This window comes from Malus sylvestris, chromosome 5, assembly GCF_916048215.2.
Source record: "Malus sylvestris chromosome 5, drMalSylv7.2, whole genome shotgun sequence".
Classification (NCBI taxonomy): domain Eukaryota; kingdom Viridiplantae; phylum Streptophyta; class Magnoliopsida; order Rosales; family Rosaceae; genus Malus; species Malus sylvestris.
In genome coordinates this window covers 41,663,039-41,681,348 of record NC_062264.1, presented here as the reverse complement: position 1 = coordinate 41,681,348, position 18,310 = coordinate 41,663,039, and the positions used below count along the sequence as shown (strand labels likewise).

At 38.8% G+C, this 18,310-nt stretch overlaps 2 long non-coding RNA genes across 5 annotated transcripts; one reads left to right on the top strand and one right to left on the bottom strand.

The window, feature by feature from the left end:
* Window positions 1-4,602: 4,602 nt before the first annotated feature.
* Window positions 4,603-17,840, bottom strand: LOC126623386 (uncharacterized). Of its 4 annotated transcripts, none has more exons than XR_007623746.1 (5): window positions 17,649-17,840; window positions 17,472-17,555; window positions 16,270-16,351; window positions 6,852-7,003; window positions 4,603-4,617 (listed from the first exon to the last, which is right to left on the bottom strand). It is a non-coding gene; the product is annotated as an uncharacterized LOC126623386 (long non-coding RNA). The 4 variants fall into 4 exon arrangements; XR_007623745.1 differs by lacking the exon at window positions 4,603-4,617 and adding an exon at window positions 6,668-6,682; XR_007623743.1 differs by lacking the exon at window positions 4,603-4,617 and having other exon boundaries at window positions 6,669-7,003.
* Window positions 8,198-8,679, top strand: LOC126623388 (uncharacterized). The gene is made up of 3 exons (XR_007623747.1): window positions 8,198-8,215; window positions 8,296-8,404; window positions 8,506-8,679. It is a non-coding gene; the product is annotated as an uncharacterized LOC126623388 (long non-coding RNA).
* Window positions 17,841-18,310: the final 470 nt, after the last annotated feature.

The window sequence follows — 18,310 nt, the reverse complement described above, 5'->3', positions numbered from 1 at the left end:
CCCGTGAAATGGCACTGTTCATGATCTTCTAAATGACTACGTTTTAGGCTAAAACAAGCTCACAGTGAGCTTAAGGAGGTCACGAGGAGGCTCGGAGTGCCTCGTTTGAACAAAATGGACGTCGGAATCACGTGGTTCATCTTTGGCCGGTTTCTTGGAATTTTTCCGGTGAGCTTTCCTGGTTTTTAGAGCTTTAAAGTAGTATATTGTGATTCTACATGTTTGGGGCTTCAATTTGATATATTATACGAAGAAAATGGTTGAGAAACGAAGGAGAACGAAGCATTTGAAAATTCCCCAGTTTTCCGGTCACCGGAAAAACCAGTCCGGCGACCCAAGGAAGAAGAAGGTGCGCGTGGGGGCGCGTGGACCCGTGCCTTCCTTGGCGCGTGGGGGCGCGTTCTACAGTAAAAAATTATTTTAAAAATATGTCGACGTCCGTGATGTCGAGTAGATCACTGTGGTATATTCATATACCCAAATTGAGCACCGTATGAGAAAGTTATTAAGGATTGTTGGTTAGGTGTTCAAATAACGTTTTATAGTTTTTGCATTTAGGTGAAAATATGAATTGACGATCCGACTGTTGGATCATCACCAAAATTTGATACGTTGCAATACGTAATGTTTGAGGATTATTGGAACTTACGGATTGGGAATCCAAGTTACGGATCTTCCGGAATTGGAGTTGTAAGTTCATAAAATAAAATGTTAACCGTCACTTAGTTTTGTTAATTGACGGAGATCCGACCGTTGGATGGTGATGAAATTTTAGGATGTTATCCTAGAGATATATTGTGGACCTCTGGAAGTTATGGATTTAAAATCTGAGTGGTGGATCTTCCGGATCGAACTACGTAGTGACGTATTTTATATAAGTTATATATTCTATCGATATGAATTCTGAGGTTGGAATTGATTATTGTTTTAGGCGCCGATCGTCATGACGCCTTGGCGTATTGTGCTAGGGAGTTGTAGGGCGAACTCCAGGTGAGTGGGCAGTTTTGTTTTCCGTATACATATATATATACTTGACGTTTTCCCAGAAATTGAAAATGCATGAAATTATGCTTTAGATGAAAATGTATAAAAGTATATGAGATATATTAGTTGAAATGCCATGCATAGAAGTATGCGAAAAGTATATAGAATTATATGAAAAACGTGAATCGAATTGCCATGCATGAAATGATATGAATTGATATATGATGCATATGTATGAATTGGTGCGGCGGACGCACAGGTGAGTATCAGGTGAGTATTTAAATACTGTTATGATGATGTTGATATATATTGAGCTCAAATCCTGCACCATGGTTTAGTGCTTATAGTATTCACCGCATCGCACGCTCGCCTTGGATCCAAGTAGATGCTGGTCGCACAGTCCACGCGGAGTGGGTGCGACGGGCCAGTCGTAGAGTGTTAGTGAGATTTCGACTGGTGGGTGACCTTAGATTATGTGCACAGATGATTGATGAGAGAAGCACTAGAGCGTAACTTGTGTGCAGAAGGCCGGACAGGTCACAGAGGTGACTCCGGCAGAGTGATAGTGATAGATTTTGAGCTCTAGGTTCAACCGTATAGGGCTATTAGAGGGCCTCCGGTTGATTACTTTCTTGCACCTGATATGATTATTGTTGATGCATCCATACTTAACTGTTGAATTAGACATGGCATGGCATGATTGATAAAGAAAAATGTTGAAATAGTAAAAATGAAGTTTTGAGAATATATATGTATATTTATATTTTATATTTCTGGGAAGGTATACAGGTTTTACGGAGAGGGGTTACAACGTTTTGAGAAATGTTTGGATTTGGAAAAGAATTGTTTTACTGACCCACTCAATTTTGGTTTTGCGCCCCTCCAGGTTCAGGAATCACAAAGGTGTGGTGACTACGAGGAATTCGACGGTGTTCTGACAGATTGAACAAAATTAGGACTCACCTTCGGGTGTATCAACTTATAAATTGTATCTTAAAGCTTCCGTACTGTGCAAATGGTTACGTCACTCTCACGTGACGGCCAGCATGCCCTCCTTCGGGACGGGGTGTGTCACTCTTTCTCGTGCATCCTCCTCTCACATTTTTTTTATTTTATTTTTTTGTCTCTCTTTTTAAAACTCAACATAAGATATTAACGTGGCTTAATTGTAACCATTTAAATATAAAGGGACAGATTGAGAGGGGAAAGAATCGTACTCCATAATTTTAATGCCTCATGTATTAAGACTGAATAATACTAGGAAGATCAAAATTTTAAACTAAATTTACAAACCAAATGGTGTGTCATCAATAAGAAATAAGAACATTAATCCATAATTAAGTAATAATCCAATCATAACAACCACATCATTTGGTTTAAAATTTTGGTCTTCCTAGCATTACTCTTGTTTGTATCATACTTAGGGCATCCGTATTTAGATCTCGTATAAATACTCGGAAGACTCAAATATAATTATGTAATAAAGGAAGAGGCAAATATGTAATAAGTGAGAAATCCTTATTCTATAAAAGAACCCCTCACTCTCCTCATTAGACCATCTCCAAACCTGGGCTAAAAGCCAAATTACCCCCCCCCAAAACACTCTCCAACTCATGTTAAAATTTTAGGCTAAATGCCAAATGTTATTTCTGGGCCAAATACTCCCCAGCTTTCCCCCCGGGCTAAATGCCAAATGTTTATCGGAATTTAAATTTTTTTAGATTAAAATGTTCATAAAATTAATTTACAATAATCTACATATTTATTTTTAAAAAAAAATTGATTTAAGAAAAAAATTAGCCTAAGTTTATTCTTTAATAATTCCAGGCTAAAATTTTAAGGCAGAAAGATTGGAGCAGAAAAGATGTTTCTGGGTTAAAAGCCAAATTTTCCGGGCTAAAAAATTTGGCTTTTAGCCCAAGGGTTGAAGACGGTCTTAGGGGAGGCTAATTCCTAGGCCATGAGGATCCTCATGCTCTCTCCCTCACAATCTTCTCAGAAATACAATATCAACGTCGACGTAGCCCAAACCTTGGGGTGAACCACGATACATCTTGTGTTATTTACTTTCATGAAGATTCACGGTCGAATTTACATTGTTCCAAGACCCCTCCGGTTTTGTGCATCAACATTTGGCGCCGTCTGTGGGAATCGATACAAGAAACTGTCGGTTTTCTCTTAATTTTTCATCTCAGCACCATGAAACCTTCACAACCTCACCACTGTCCACCGTGGATCTGCAAAACCCAAAAACAAAAAAGAAACCTACTCCGTATCTGCCTTATTTTATTTTGGGTGCAATCTACTCTCTATATTTCAATCACACAAAAAAGCAAGCAAAAAATGGGTAAGGAAGGCAAAGCTGCTGAGCCAGAAAACATGGATGCTCGGCCTCTTGGTGTTCATAACATCAAGATCCAACCTTTCAAGCTTCCCAGTGTTGGGGCTCATGATGTTCGAGTTCGGATCAAGGCTGTCGGCATCACAAAATCACAATCGACGCTCTGCTAGGTTTTGTGCAGAGAGAGTTTCAGTGCACAACTGACAATCCCAAAATCACAATCGACGCTCTGTGGCTATCCGTCTACTCCTCCCTCTCTGCAAATTTCTTCACTTCATCGTTGCTATACAAAGTCACAGTAGCACCATAGTTTCATGTGCGAACTCCAAGCCACAGTGCAAGAGCATTTGCTGGAGAACGAGCTGCGGCTTTTTGTGGACAACTACTTGGCACATTATGATGAAGTGTTGAACCCCAAAGGCATGGTTACCAAGACCAATGTGTTTCATATTGTTTCTAGTATGTGGAAGAGTCCGCTGAACATTGCTTTATGTGGATGGGTGGATTTTGGCCCTTTGACGTTATCAAGATTATTCTGAATCAAATCGAGCCATTAACGGAGCAGCAACTATTGGGTATTTGTGGGTTACAACAATCCACATAGGAGACTGAAGAAGCTCTTTCTCAAGGTCTTGAAGCTCTCAATCAATCTCTCTCAGAGACCATAACCTCTGATTCATTGAGCGATGTTGGCGAAGTACGACCACGACCTTACGCACTACATTTGGGAATTGAAATTGTCGTCGAATTATCAAACTATTATGGGTAAAGTGTTCAGCGATGGATTGGAAAGTCTGGGTAAGAGAGATGAAGCATAGAGAGAGCAAGATTACTTTACAAAACCGCAGCAACACTCTGCCACTCTCTCACTGCCGGTCACTCTCACACTCACCGAAAAGTACGATCTCACAGTAACCGTCGCCGGCGACCAGGTCTCTCTCTACATCGGAGTTGGCTCGTCCCGAGTCACTGACACAGTTTTGGACGCGACTCTTACCACCACCTCCGTCAGTTGCTTTCCAACCTTTCATCCAGAGACACCTGTCTTTGATACCCCAGTGTGCAGGTTCCTCATCTTCGATCCGATATTTTGGCGAGATAAGCAGAAGTGGAAACCAGTTCGACGAGACACGTGCGTACGCGCTCTCGAAGCTCGCCGACGTCTTGCACACCAAGGAACTCGCTCGCAAATTCAGGCAGAATGGAGAAACACCAGAAGGGCATACTGATTGGGGTTTCGACAAGGCTGACAATATTCCATGTGGTTTTGGGCTGTCCAAGCAACTGTCATTCTAGAGAAAAGCAATGGCAATTAAAAGCTTAAAGTCAGATGGTCTCCAAAGGCCATAAAACATGGGTGGACAGAGATAATTGCGGAGGACCAAAGATAGTTGCGGGGGACTTGTGGACCATGCAGAAACAAAAGCAGAAAAGAAAAGAAAAAAGAAAAGAGAAAGCAAAAGCAAGAAATAAACACCCACCAGAATGATGTGATTTACTTTTCTTATTTTTGTATGATGTGATTTATTTTTCTTATCTTTCGGAGACATCTGTATAAACCCCATCAGAGGGTAAAAAAAAAAAAAACGACAACCCCAAAAAAATGGGCTGGAAGGTTAATTGGAGGGCGAAGGCCCGTATGCCTAAAAGAGTCACGTCCTCTATTATCACCAACCAGGTGATCAAAAGTACGTCCAGTACTCCAAAATTATTCGGCAACTTGCCACTATTATCACCAACCAGGTGATCAAAAGTACGCACAGTACTCCAAAATTATTCGGCACCCTGCCGCTATTATCACCAACCAGGTGATCAAAAGTACGCCCAGTACTCCAAAATTATACATGAGCATTACTCATGTCAATCATACATAAACATTTCATGAGCATCACTCATGTCAATCATACATAAACATTCACGACCATCATTCATGTCAGCATTCATGAGCATCACTCATGTCAACATCCATGAGCATCACTCATGTCAATCAAACATAAATATTCTTAAGTATCACTCATGTCAATCAGCTTCAAAAGCTTCATTTACAGAGTTCTAGCTTCAAAAACTTCATTTACAGAACTCTAGCTTCAAAGATTCACATGCAAAACTTCACCTACAAAACTTCAGTGTAGGGTATACAAGTACCACCTCCGAACAACCGCCATTTTGGCCCATATATGAATTCAATTAAAGTCTCCAACCAACAGACCCTATTGACTGAAGACTTGGGGAACTACATTATGTACCATATATTGGGCCTCAACTGGGCCTCATGAAAAATACTTGGAGGACAACCCATTATTTATGTATTAAGGAGCAAACCCTTATTCTATAAAAGAAACTCCCCCACTTTCATTAGAGCACCCATTATTCATGTACTAAGGAACGAACCCTTATTTTATAAAAAAAAGACTCCCTCACCCTTATTTTATAAAAATGACGCCCTCACCTTCATTAGAGTGCATCGCCGCCAGCTGGGCAACCGCCTCGCCGCGAGCATCAACTCTTGCCCACCATTTATGTATTGAGGAGCGAGCCCTTATTCTATAAAAAAGACCCCCTCACCTTCAAACGCCATAAGCCGAGCCAACCAAAGGCAACATAAGCCACAAGCCGAGCAGCCTCGCAACATATGCTACTTATAGTTGAGCACTGCCTCATATCAAGTATCAATTCAAGACGACATCTAGTTACTTCGGCCCACACATGGACTGAATTTCAAGTCTTCAGTCAAGAAAAAGTCTCTAGCCAAAAGACTCTCTTGACTGAAGACTTGGGAGACTACTGTTTGTACCATACTTAGGGTCTCCGTATTTAGATCTCGTATAAATACTCGAAGGATTCAAATGTAATTATGTAATAAAAGAATGGGCAAATATGTAATAAGTGAGGAGTCCGTATTCTATAAAATGACCCCTCACTCTCTTCATTAGGGGATGCCAATTCCTAGGCCATGAGGATCCTCACACTCTCTCCATCACAATCTTCTCAAAAATACAATATCAATGTGAACGTAGGCCAAACCTTGGGGTGAACCACAATACATCTTGTGTTATTTACTTTCATGCAGATTCACGATCGAATTTACGTTGTTCCAAGACCCCTCCGATTTTGTGCATCAACAACTCTTTAAGATAGATTGTTTGTGTTTGTTGTGCTTTTGAGTTAATTGTTTGAGTCTTTGAGGTATTATTATATTAAAATTGAACTTGAAGTAGCTTATGTAGCACATATTTACATTGCATGTTTGTTTCTTGTTTTTGTTGTAGGTTATATATATGTGTTTGTTGGACAAGGCTCATTATGTCCCCCTTTCTAGTATATCTAGTATATACTAGCAACGGTGCTCGCGCGATGCTGCGGGTTTTTAAACAGCATAAAACATATAGAAAGTTATATTTACAACTCTGCTTAACTCAATCTATTTACAACTCTGCCTAACTCAAGGAATAGATAAAATTGTGTTTCTTACCTAAATATATGAATTTGAATTAAATGTATCAAAGAAGTATAAAGTGGAGCAAACCTTGTAATTTCTATAAGATGGACAGCTGGAATACCAATAGTGATATAATTTGACGGAATCTGGCTATGATCCAACTTGGTTCTTTGTAAATTTGTTGGAAAATGTAGTAGTTGGCTTGAAAATAACAATCAAGAGCGTTGAACGAATCAAACCTGAATGATATCAAATCCAATCTTAATTATATACCAATGGTGAACTTATATTTCACAGGCACCTTGAAGCATAAAAGTTTTAACCAAACAATGAAAATTGAAACGTATAAAAGTTTAGTGAAACAATCAAAACCCAGTTAGAAACCTCAATGGTTGAGCTCACAAACTATGTAAGTTTATGTTGTATTAATTCATACACATCATTGCACTAAAACAACTGAAAATGCTAAGAAAGGTTAGACATACGTAGGATTTTGATGCTAAAAGCAGTACCTGAAGTGGGCAAAAAAGTTAGACAGTGCAGTGGACTTGAGAGCTTCTCCATGAGATATAAGACACATCATTGTGGGCAAGAAATTGGAAATTTAGTGTTATGGTTTGAGTGTATGGAAACAATATAAATTAGAAATAGAAGAGGGACAGCTTGAACACATGTTGAAGGAGTTTTGACGCTATCCTTTATCAAATAGGTGGTGGGCACTAAAATATTCAATTTGACATAGTCAAGCTCATTTACAGTTGTTTATCCACTGAGCAAAAGACACATTGTGAATGTATATGTGATTTTTAAACACGAATCAAAAGCATGAAATTACTCTTAATATATTTTCAAAATTTTATTTCATTAAGCTGTGTTACCCAAATGAAGGAATAAATATAGGATCAGGATGGCAGGAAACTGGTGAATGTTCTCTACGAAGCTTTGCTAGTTCTCTGTTTTCCTCAATTCAATTAAGAGTTTAGACCCACTAATTTATCAGTAAATAAATAAATACAGTAAAAAAACCTTAAATTACCCAATTAGAATTGTTTGCACCATACTTGACCAATCCCGAAACTACCAAGCACCGGTCAACATTATACTGTCAAGGACCCAGAAGAGTTTCTGAAACACCCCAACCCCATTGTTTTATTTAAAAATGGTTTTTGGACCTAAATTGGGGAGCCCAAGGGGCCAACCCCTTTATTTTGTCCCCCGGTATCTCTTTCTCTCCTTTAGCTCTCTCCCCTCTTCTCTCCCTCTCAACACATCTCTCTCCCTCTCACCTGTGTCCTTCCTCCCTGCAAACCCTCATTTCCACACCACATCAATGAAGACGACAACGCCCATCACCATCAGTCAGATCCTCCCTTCTCTCTTGCCCCTCTCCGAGCTCACTTTCTCTCTTCTTCCCACTATGCACAGTCACGGTGCACTTGAATTCCGACGAGGTAAGTCGAAAACACCATTCAATCTACATTCCTAGTAGTCTAGAAGGCTTAGTGGTTGTTAAAATGTGATTTTGATGAAGGTTTGGACACGAAAATACGTCGGGGAGACTTCCCCAGATTTCCGACGAGGAACCCTCCACTTTCGAGGCAATTTCCGGCCAAACCACGACGAGTTGGCCAGCGTGCAAGGTATCAATCTCTTCGTCTCGCTGAGAACTACAACTTTCCTTTTTGTTTCATTCAATTTCGTTGAGTATTGAAGAAGTTATATCCATTTGAATCTTACCCAGTTTCTGGCGAGTCCAATAGCTTTCGAGGCATTTTCCGGCCAAACCACGGCAAGTTAGACGTCGTGTAAGGTACCATTCTCTTCGTCTCTTCAAGGGCTACAACTTTCGTTTTTGTCTCACTTAATTTCGTTGAGTAGTGATAAAGTTATGGCCGTTTAAAGTGGGATGGTTTTCCGGCCGATTTTCCGGCTTTCTCTCCCATTGGGTCCGGCGACCCACCAAACCCAAGCCCTTTGGGCCTTCCCTGCCGAGCCCCACTCTTTTAGTTTTGTGTGTGTGTGTGTGTGCGGGTTGTGTGGTGTATGTGTGTGGTGTGTGTGAGTGTGTTGTGCATGTGTCGTGGGTGTGTGTGTGTGTAGTTGTGGTGCGTGTGTGTGTTTGGGCTTAGGCCTAAACCACATTTCTTCACCCTAAACCCTTTTAACCCAAAAACCTTAGAATTCCAAAACCCAATAGATCCTAATCCTATTTAACCTAAACCTAAACCTTAATCCAGATTTCAAGCCTAAAACCCGTTAGACCTAATTTGACTGTTGACCCCCGGTCAACGTTGACTTTAGGATTGACTTTTCAGGTTTTCGTCCGGGACCCTTCTTAGGGCAATTCGACGTTCTGAATCCGTTTCCAACGTCTATTTTTCCAAATTCAATTGTTAAAATAGAGTTTTATTAATTGGACCCTTTATGTGCTTATGGGCAATTATTTGTGACGTTTTCTTGTTCGTTAGTTTGCATGGCTCTTAGGCGGCTAAGTACTGTGAGTGGACCCCTTCTAAAATGCATGTTTTATAGTAGAAATGCATACATGAAAAGCATAATTTGATGATTACGTTTTATGAAACGTTTTGTGAGATAACATGCTTACTGATGCTACTTTGAATTATTACTATTTTTCCTATAACCCGTGTTCTTATATAATATCTGATGGATGACGATATGATATTTAGAATATGTTTCGAACACTTATTTATAGTATAAATGATAGATGACTTTATACTATGAAGTTGTTTTTCAATATATATACGTTCAATGGTTTTGTACTTCCCTAGTGGTCCTTTCCGCTACGGGACGTAGGGATAGATTTCGGTCCGTCCCTGGCGACGGTTTGGTGTTGGCATAGGGCCTGGAGTGTGTTTCCTCTAGCTATTTAGCATAGGGACTGGGAGTCGGCATGGGGCCTGAAGTATATTTTCCTCTGACTGTCTGCTCAGAGACGGGGAGCCGGCATAGGGCCTGAAGGTTATCGGACAATTCACTAGTGATTATTATATATGAGTTATGATTTGAGACATTGCACGACATGCTAGATTTCAGAAAACCTATATTTAACATTATATATGTGTTTTCATAAACCTGGGGATTAGTACGTTGATAACTGTTTTATTATATATATATATATATATATATATATATATCAACTTGGTCCACTCATATTTGTTTTGCGCCCCCTTCAGGACTTAGAATCGAGGCATACAATTCCAGCATCAAGGCACTTCTGCATCGGCATCTTCGAGTCATCTTGATGTGGGACCCATTCTTTTATTCATTCAATTTTATATTATTTCTTTTAGTATTCTAGTTAATCGTATGCTCTAAACACATTCCTTAAATGCATATTCTTTATTATTTTATATTTATATACCTTATCTATTCCTTGTTTTCAGCAATTGCATTCAATAAATGACTTTCGTCACCCTCGGGTGTCAGCCAGCACGTGCCTATCCTGGTATTCAGGGAAATATTGGGATGGGGGCGTATCAGTTTCCCTCCAACCAGGAGACCAATCACAGCGCAACATATGTCGACATCAGAAGCCAATCACAACACGACACATGTCAATGTCAAAACAAAGCTAGAAACTCTCTTCTATAAAAGAAGATTATTCTCCCACAATATTTTCTAATGTCATTTGTTGATGCACAAAACCGGAAGGGTCTTGGAACAACGTAAATCCGACTGTAAATTTGCAAGAAAGTAAATAACACAAGACGTATCGTGGTTCACCCCAATATTTGGGCTATGTCCATACTGATATTGTATTTCTCTGAGATGTTGAAGAGGGAGAGAGCTTCTTTGTTATCCCGTGAGATGAGAGCTTTGAGAGGATAAAGGGGCTTAAGAAATGGCCTCCGGGGGTGAGGAGGCTCATCCCCATTATGAGGGTGCGGAGTCCCTTTTATAGAATAATGGCTCCTCACTTATTACATATTTGCCCCTTCCTTTATTACACAATTACCTTTGAGTCCCCCGAGTATTTATACGAGGTCTAAATACAAAAGCCCTAAGTATGGTACAAACAGTAGTCCCCCAAGTCTTCAGTCAATAAAGTCTTTTGGCTGGAGACTTGAAATTCAGTCCATGTGTGAGCCGAAGTAACTAGATGTCGTCTTGAACTGATACTTAATATGAGACGATACTCAAAGTGAAATGATGCTCAACTATAAGTAGCGCATGTTGCGAGGTTGCTCGGCTTGTGGCGTTTAAAGGTGAAGGAGTCCCTTTTATAGAATAAGGGCTCGCTCCTCAATACAAAAATGATAGGCTAGAGTTGGTGCTTGCAGCGAAATGGTTGCTCAGCAGGCGGCGATGCTCTCAAATGATGGTGAGGGAGTCCTTTTTATAGAATAAGGGTTCGCTCCTCAATATATAAGTGATGGGTTATGAGTGATGCTCACAGCGATGCGGTTGCTCAGCTGACGGCGATACTTTCTAATGATGGTGAATGAGTCCCATTTATAAAATAAGGGTTCGCTCCTCAATACATGAATAATGGGTGCTCTCTAATGAAAGTGAGGGAATCCCTTTTATAGAATAAGGGATCGTTTCTCAATACATAAATAATAGGCTAAGTCTCCCAACTATTTTTCATAAGGCCCAGTTGAGGCCCAATATATGGTACATAATGTAGTTCCCCAAGTCTTCAGCTAATAGGGTCTGTTGGCTGGAGACTTCAAATTGAATCCATGTATGGGCCGAAGTGGCAATTGTTCGGATGCGGTATTTGTATACCCTGCACTGAAGCTTTGTAGGTGAAGCTTTGCAAGTGAAGATTTTAAAGCTGGAACTTTGTAAATGAAGCTTTTGAAGTTGGAGCTCTCGAAGCTGGAGCTCTGTAAATGAAGTTTTCGAAGCTGATTGACATGAGTGATGCTTATGAATGTTTATGTTGATTGACATGAGTGATGCTCATGGATGTTGACATGAGTGATACTCATGAATGTTGACATGAAATGATGCTCATGAATGTTTATGTATGATTTGACATGAGTGATGCTCATGAATGTTTACGTATGAGTGATGTTCATGTATAATTTTGGAATACTGAACGTACTTTTGATCACATGTTTGGTGATAATAGCGGCAGGTTGCCGAATAATTTTAGGAGTACTGGGCGTACTTTTGATCACCTGGTTGGTGATAATAGCGGCAGAGTGTCGAATAATTTTGGAAGTACTGGGTGTACTTTTGATCACCTGGTTGGTAATAATAGCGGCAGAGTACCGAATAATTTTGGAGTACTGGGCGTACTTTTGATCACTTGGTGATAATAGAGGGTCTGGCTCTTTTAGGCATATGGGTCTTCGCCCTCCACATAACATTCTAGCCCATTATTTTGGGCTTTGCCGTTTTTTTTTTTTTACTACCCTCTAATGGGGTTATACAGATGTCTCCGAAAGATAAAAAAATAAATTACATCATTCAAAAATAAATCCAACTCTCTACTCAATGAGTCACGCCCATAATTCTCTTTTATGCATGCCATCACCACCTCAATTATCTCTGCTTCTCTGATGAGCATCACAGCTATCATTGTCTTCCTTTATTGTTGTCATTTCGGCCCTACTCTTTCTTCTTTTTGACGAAATAAAGGTAATTTCTTTCTCTTCCATCTTATCAAAAGCTGAAAGAACACTACTTGTATTGACGTTTCCCACCATCTTTCACGTTAGTTGCAGTCTTCGCAGACTGAGCACGTGCTTTAAGGGTATCTTGCCTCCTGTATCTTGCTTTCTAAAAGCCGTGTATTAGACACAAGATTATCAACAACTTTCCGTTGGTCAAGTTAAGATTTCAAAGTATTAGAATTATCTTGCTTTCCAGTGGCTTCTTCAGAAAAAAAGGGAGCATGTGCAGCCTGGTCAAGATATATCCTCCTCTTTATTCTTTTTCTTACTTTTGTTTTTCTTTCTTTTTCCCGAAAGAGGATCCATATCACCTGATTATCATTCCTCTGTTCACATATAGAGACCGAAGACTTGCACGACTGAGCTCGATTTTTGCAACGGCTTCTTCCTGTTCTCGCTCTGCTTGACTGCCTTGATCTTCCTGTAACGGAGGGAGGTGTTGCCGCAAACGACGGAGAAGCAGAAGATGGCGGAAAGTGTGAAGATCTTGAAAAACTGGCAGCTGGAGAGGATGTGCTGACATGGCACCATCTCGAGGAGGTGGATAGCAACGTAGCTGTAGGCGGCGCAGGAGATCATGTGGAGCATTGTGAGGAATATGGGGTAGCGAAAGCCGTAGAAGCTGAGGAGGTACTTGTTGAGGAGGAGAATGCCGATGTTCGACAGGTACCAAGATGCAATAATCGCCGCCGTCGATATTGTCGGGGAGAAGAAGGATCCGACGACGGAGGAGAACCCATAACTCGTCCTATTGCGGACGTCGCTGAAGGGAGTGGCCGAAATGTCGACCACGTCGTGTCCTGCAGCCACGGATTGCTCATACGACGCGTCGTCCATATCTGTGCCTCCACCATCGAGGGCAAAATGGGAATAAAATAATTCGAGCACCCCAACAGTCAGAACACTATCTCACTTTCTCTCTCAGATCTGAAAAATTGAGATGTGGGATGACGATTAAGGACTTAGGGGTTTTGGTAAATGAAGGACTAGAGTTTGAAACATCTTGATCAAGATCATCGCAATTATTATTAGAGTTGGAGTACTTCTGGTTTAGCTGCTGCTGCCATGGGTTGGTAGAGCTGACAAGATCCCACCAATTTTGTTGCGTTAACCGCGCAGAGGAAGAAGAGATCGTGCCAACTTCTGGTTTAGCTGTTGCTGCCATTTGTTTTTAACTTTGTTCGGTCTCTCTCTCCCCATTTTTCTCTCTGTAAATTGGAAAGAGAGAGAACGCCTGAAAATTGGCTGAGGAAATCGCATCGCTGAAATCCCTGTGCATCTGCAAATTCTGGTTTCTCTGAAATCCATGGTTGCAGATCGAGTAGGATCTCGGGTTGTGCAGATTCACGGTAGAGGTGAAAAAATGAAAGAGAACCGACATAGCTTTTCGTGTTGTTTCCCACAGACGGCGCCAAATGTTGATGCACAAAACCGGAGGGGTCTTGGAACAACGTAATTCCGACCATGAATCTGCAAGAAAGTAAATAACACAAGACGTATCGTAGTTCACCCCAATGTTCGGGCTACGTCCACACTAATATTGTATTTCTCTGAGATGTTCAAGAGGGAGAAAGAGCTTCTCTGTTATCCCGTGGGATGAGAGCTTTGAGAGGATGATGGGGCTTAAGAAATGACCTCTGGGGGTGAGGAGGCTCATCCCCATTGTGAGGGTGATGAGTCCCTTTTATAGAATAAGGGCTCCTCACTTATTACATATTTGCCCCTTCCTTTATTACATAATTACCTTTGAGTTCCCGAGTATTTATACGAGGTCTAAATACGAATGCCCTAAGTATGGTACAAACATCATTTGTACTAAATCATTCACTAGTACTCACTAAAGGAGAGCTTGAACCTATGTACTTGTGTAAACCCTTCACAATTAATGAAAACTCATCTACTCTGTGGATATAGCCAATCTGGGTGAACCATGTACATCTTGTGTTTGCTTCCCTGTCTCTATCCATTTACATATTTATCCACACTAGTGACCGGAGCAATCTAGCGAATGTTACAAACTTGATACTTTCTGTTATACCAAAGTACTCACCGATTTTGTCCATCAACAAGAATAATGACAACAATTGGACAAAACAAAAGAAACCGTAGAGATTCAGCAATTCAGTGTCTACAACCTCAAAATTTTACCGAGTTTATGCAACTAAAGGGGCAATCAAATTATTAAATTGTAAACAAAGTATCCAATTTCACGAAAAAAAAGTATCTAATAGCACATTAGATAGTAAACTTGGAATTAACCACTGGATTTTGCAAGACAACATTTAAGATAGATGTGTAAACATGGATACAAATGCCTATCTAAATGGGTAAGGCATGTGTGTGGTTGTTTTTGTGCATTCATATGTTTATCACAAAAGATAACACAGGGCAATAAAGTATTTTGTCAAATTGGAAATTGTGAATATAAATTTGTCTAAAATTTGTGGAGTGATTAATCTGAAAAAGGTTGCCATATAAGAATGGGATATAATATGTGCTAAGATGGATCAGATATCTTCGGTTCGGTTTCTCTGCAAAATATAGAGATGTAATTTGATCAAGCATTTCAGATGTCATCATTTTCATCTTTTTTCTTCATAGGAATTGGTTATTACCAATATATAGATAAAAACTTTCTTCTTTTGGGTTGCTCTATATACATAATCAAGTATTCAACTGTTTATTGAAAAGTTTAAGATGGACATCTAAAAGTATGGATACAAATGCTCCAACCAAATACACACCTTCTCCATATGCTTTGATTGATCCAAAAAACATCTTAGAATTGGAAAAATTGTTAAATACGGGTAATGAGGGATGGAAATAGTACATGGATAGATTTAACCATTTATGTATCATTAAGGTGTACTTTGGCTAATTAAGGCATGTGGAGAGGGTATATTTGTAGTAGAGACAATTTTACTAATACTTTTGTATACCTATCTGAATTTGTTAATGGTCAGGCAAACAATTGGTCATATATTGAGACCAAGCCAAAAGAAGATAATGATTATCCATACTGGTAACAGCCAATTCCCCTAAAAACAATTGTTACCAAAAATCGAATTTAAACGTTGAAAAAGAAAACAAATGAACCATGAAGAATATACAAATAATAATGGTAGGGTAGAGGTAAGCCATCTCACACTCACTTTTTGAACAATTATTATCTTTTAAGCAGGAATCTTATCTCAAAATCAAAAGTTAGATAGACAATTCACACAAAGACTTTTAAAATCTCACTCTCATTTTTTTGTTATTATCTTTTAAGCAGGAATCTTATCTCAAAATCAAAAGTTAGATAGACAATTCACACAAAAGACTTAAAATCTCACACTCACTTTTTGAACAATTATTATCTTTTAAGCAAGAATCTTAACTCAAAATCAAAAGTTAGATAGACAATTCACACAAAGACTTTTAAAGTTGGGTGTCGTGGAAGAAACGATTGTCGGATTCTGAGTAAAGTGGAATTCTTCATCTTAAACTTTAATCTGATAATTATGTAATGCTTTTGAGATGAGAATATGCAAGACAAATAATAGTGGTAGGGTCGAAGTGAGTTATCCCTCGCTTATTATAGGTTCATTGTTTGTTTGATTCTTTTAACTAAAAATAAGCACACAATAATTGCATTTATAATTCTTGTCCCCCAAAGCAATTAAAACAGTCGTATAATGTAAACAGTTTCACACCAACACAATAAAACAGATTTGTAGAAAATGCTGGCAAAACAAAGAATAACGAAAAGAAAAAACATGCAACGATCATAATCCAAAATCATTTAAGTAATTAATCCACGGAAATCACGCATTACAAACCCAAACCAAAATATATCATGCGAGACATTTTATTTCTACCTTTGTTGTTGCGTCTTTATACTGATCAATAGCAGAATTGCTTTCTTTTTGAACAATCTGCGAAGGTCAAGTTTTTAAAAACCTGCAATCACAGTATATAGTTTTAACACTACAAAGACAGAGGGAATTACAGTTTCAAGAATCTATAACAGCAAAACAATTCCCCATAGCGATAACATTGATAAACAGAGATATATCTCTTAATCAAAACGAAAGAATACACATCAACAAAAAATGTTAAGTTTTTGTCCTTCCTGATCAATACACCTTAAAAATTAAGTGATACAAAGAAAGCGAAAAAGAATAGCCAAAAGTAATGAAAAAAAAAAGATTTAAACACATTACACCACTCAGTGGATAACCTTCGTAACATTGATTAACAAAGATATATTTTTTAATATGTTTTTTAACCAAAAGATAAAGAAAACACATTAAAAAAAACTGCTAAGTTTTTAAGATTCCTGATCATCGCAGTTTAAAAATCAAGTGATTCGTTTCTGCTTTTGCTGTTTAGAGGTCAGTCCCCCGCTGCGCTTTCTCTCTCCCCACTCTGAGAAAATTCACTTACTTCTTCATTGGGTCTTCGAATTTGACCAAAAAGAAAACTGATTTTTTTCTTTCTTTCTTTAATTAAGAAAATTGGGTGATTCAGTTCTCCATTTTTGGAAAATTTTGAAGAATCGGGTGCTTGTGGAGAATGTGTGAGTTAATTTTTTAACTTTTTTAAAATACCATATAATTGCAAACTAATTAGGCAAATGGGTCGCTGAAATTCACCGCAAAAATGCTCCGCAGAATTGTTGATTCTAACAAAATTGATAGAACCGAGTGGAAGTTTGTAGGACCCATTTGCAGGAAGGAAACGGGTGCTCTGTAGAAATTGAAAAGATAGAAAATTGATAGTTCTCATCTGCAACCACACTCCTTATACCCCGTCTCTTTCCCCAAACCTTCTTCACCAAATGACGCACCAGACCTCTCTCCCCACAGCCAAGGGAGCAACCAAATTCAACTCCAATATAATAATACTTAAACAAAACTCTAAATCCACCAAAAACAAAAACCCCCAATAATTACATATTTTTTCTAATGCTACGCATTGAATCAATTGAGAACACAGAAAGAAAACCAATTTTCAGGGTTTCTTTCAAACAAATACAAACTGAGAATCGAAAATTACGCGTAGTTGTTTTAAAACTTACCCAAGTTCAATATAATTTCTTTGTCAATAATCTGAAGAGGCAGCATGCGATTAGTCACCAATTTTACAAAAAAATTGTCCCAACCTGCAGATCCGCAGCAAAAACAAAAAACAAAGACCTTAAATTTCTCGGCCTAGAGATAGCAAAATGAGGATAAAACATTGAGAACAAACTAACCTTAAAGTTTTTTCCCCGACGATCGCAAGATGAGAACAAAACGCCGAATAACAAAGGATTCAATACCGGGAGAGACTGGAAACTAAATGCGAAAGAAAAAGAAAGGATTTGAGGGCAAAAGACGGGCTGACGAAGAGGGAGAAAATCGCAGACTAATGAAGGTGAAAATCGAAGAGGAAGGGTAAAAGCCAAAAAGATGGCAAAGAAAAAACCAAGGGTATTTTCGTCCTTTCACTTTTAATAAACAGTATCAGAAAGCTGGATTTTAGTATATGTATAATATGTTAATTGTTAACGAAATTTACTCATACTTTTGAGTTTTGTTCATTATGATACCTTTTATGCCTAATACATATTTTTATATGTGTATATATGTGTATATATATATATATATGTTTATTTTTTTTCTCTTTTTTTTATAGGAAAACCTTGACAGTACGAGGAAATTTTTATTGATAACAAAAAAAATATATACACCTAGTCGGGGGATATAAACTTTACCTCTCATAAAACAGAGATGACAAAAACAATACATGAAAAAGAAGGGGCACATAAAATGTACCCTTCTAGAAACAAAAACAAGAAAGATACAAAGAAAAGAGGGGGGACATGAAACCTTACCCCTCTAAAACCAAACATAAAGGTCTAAACCTGCAAAACAA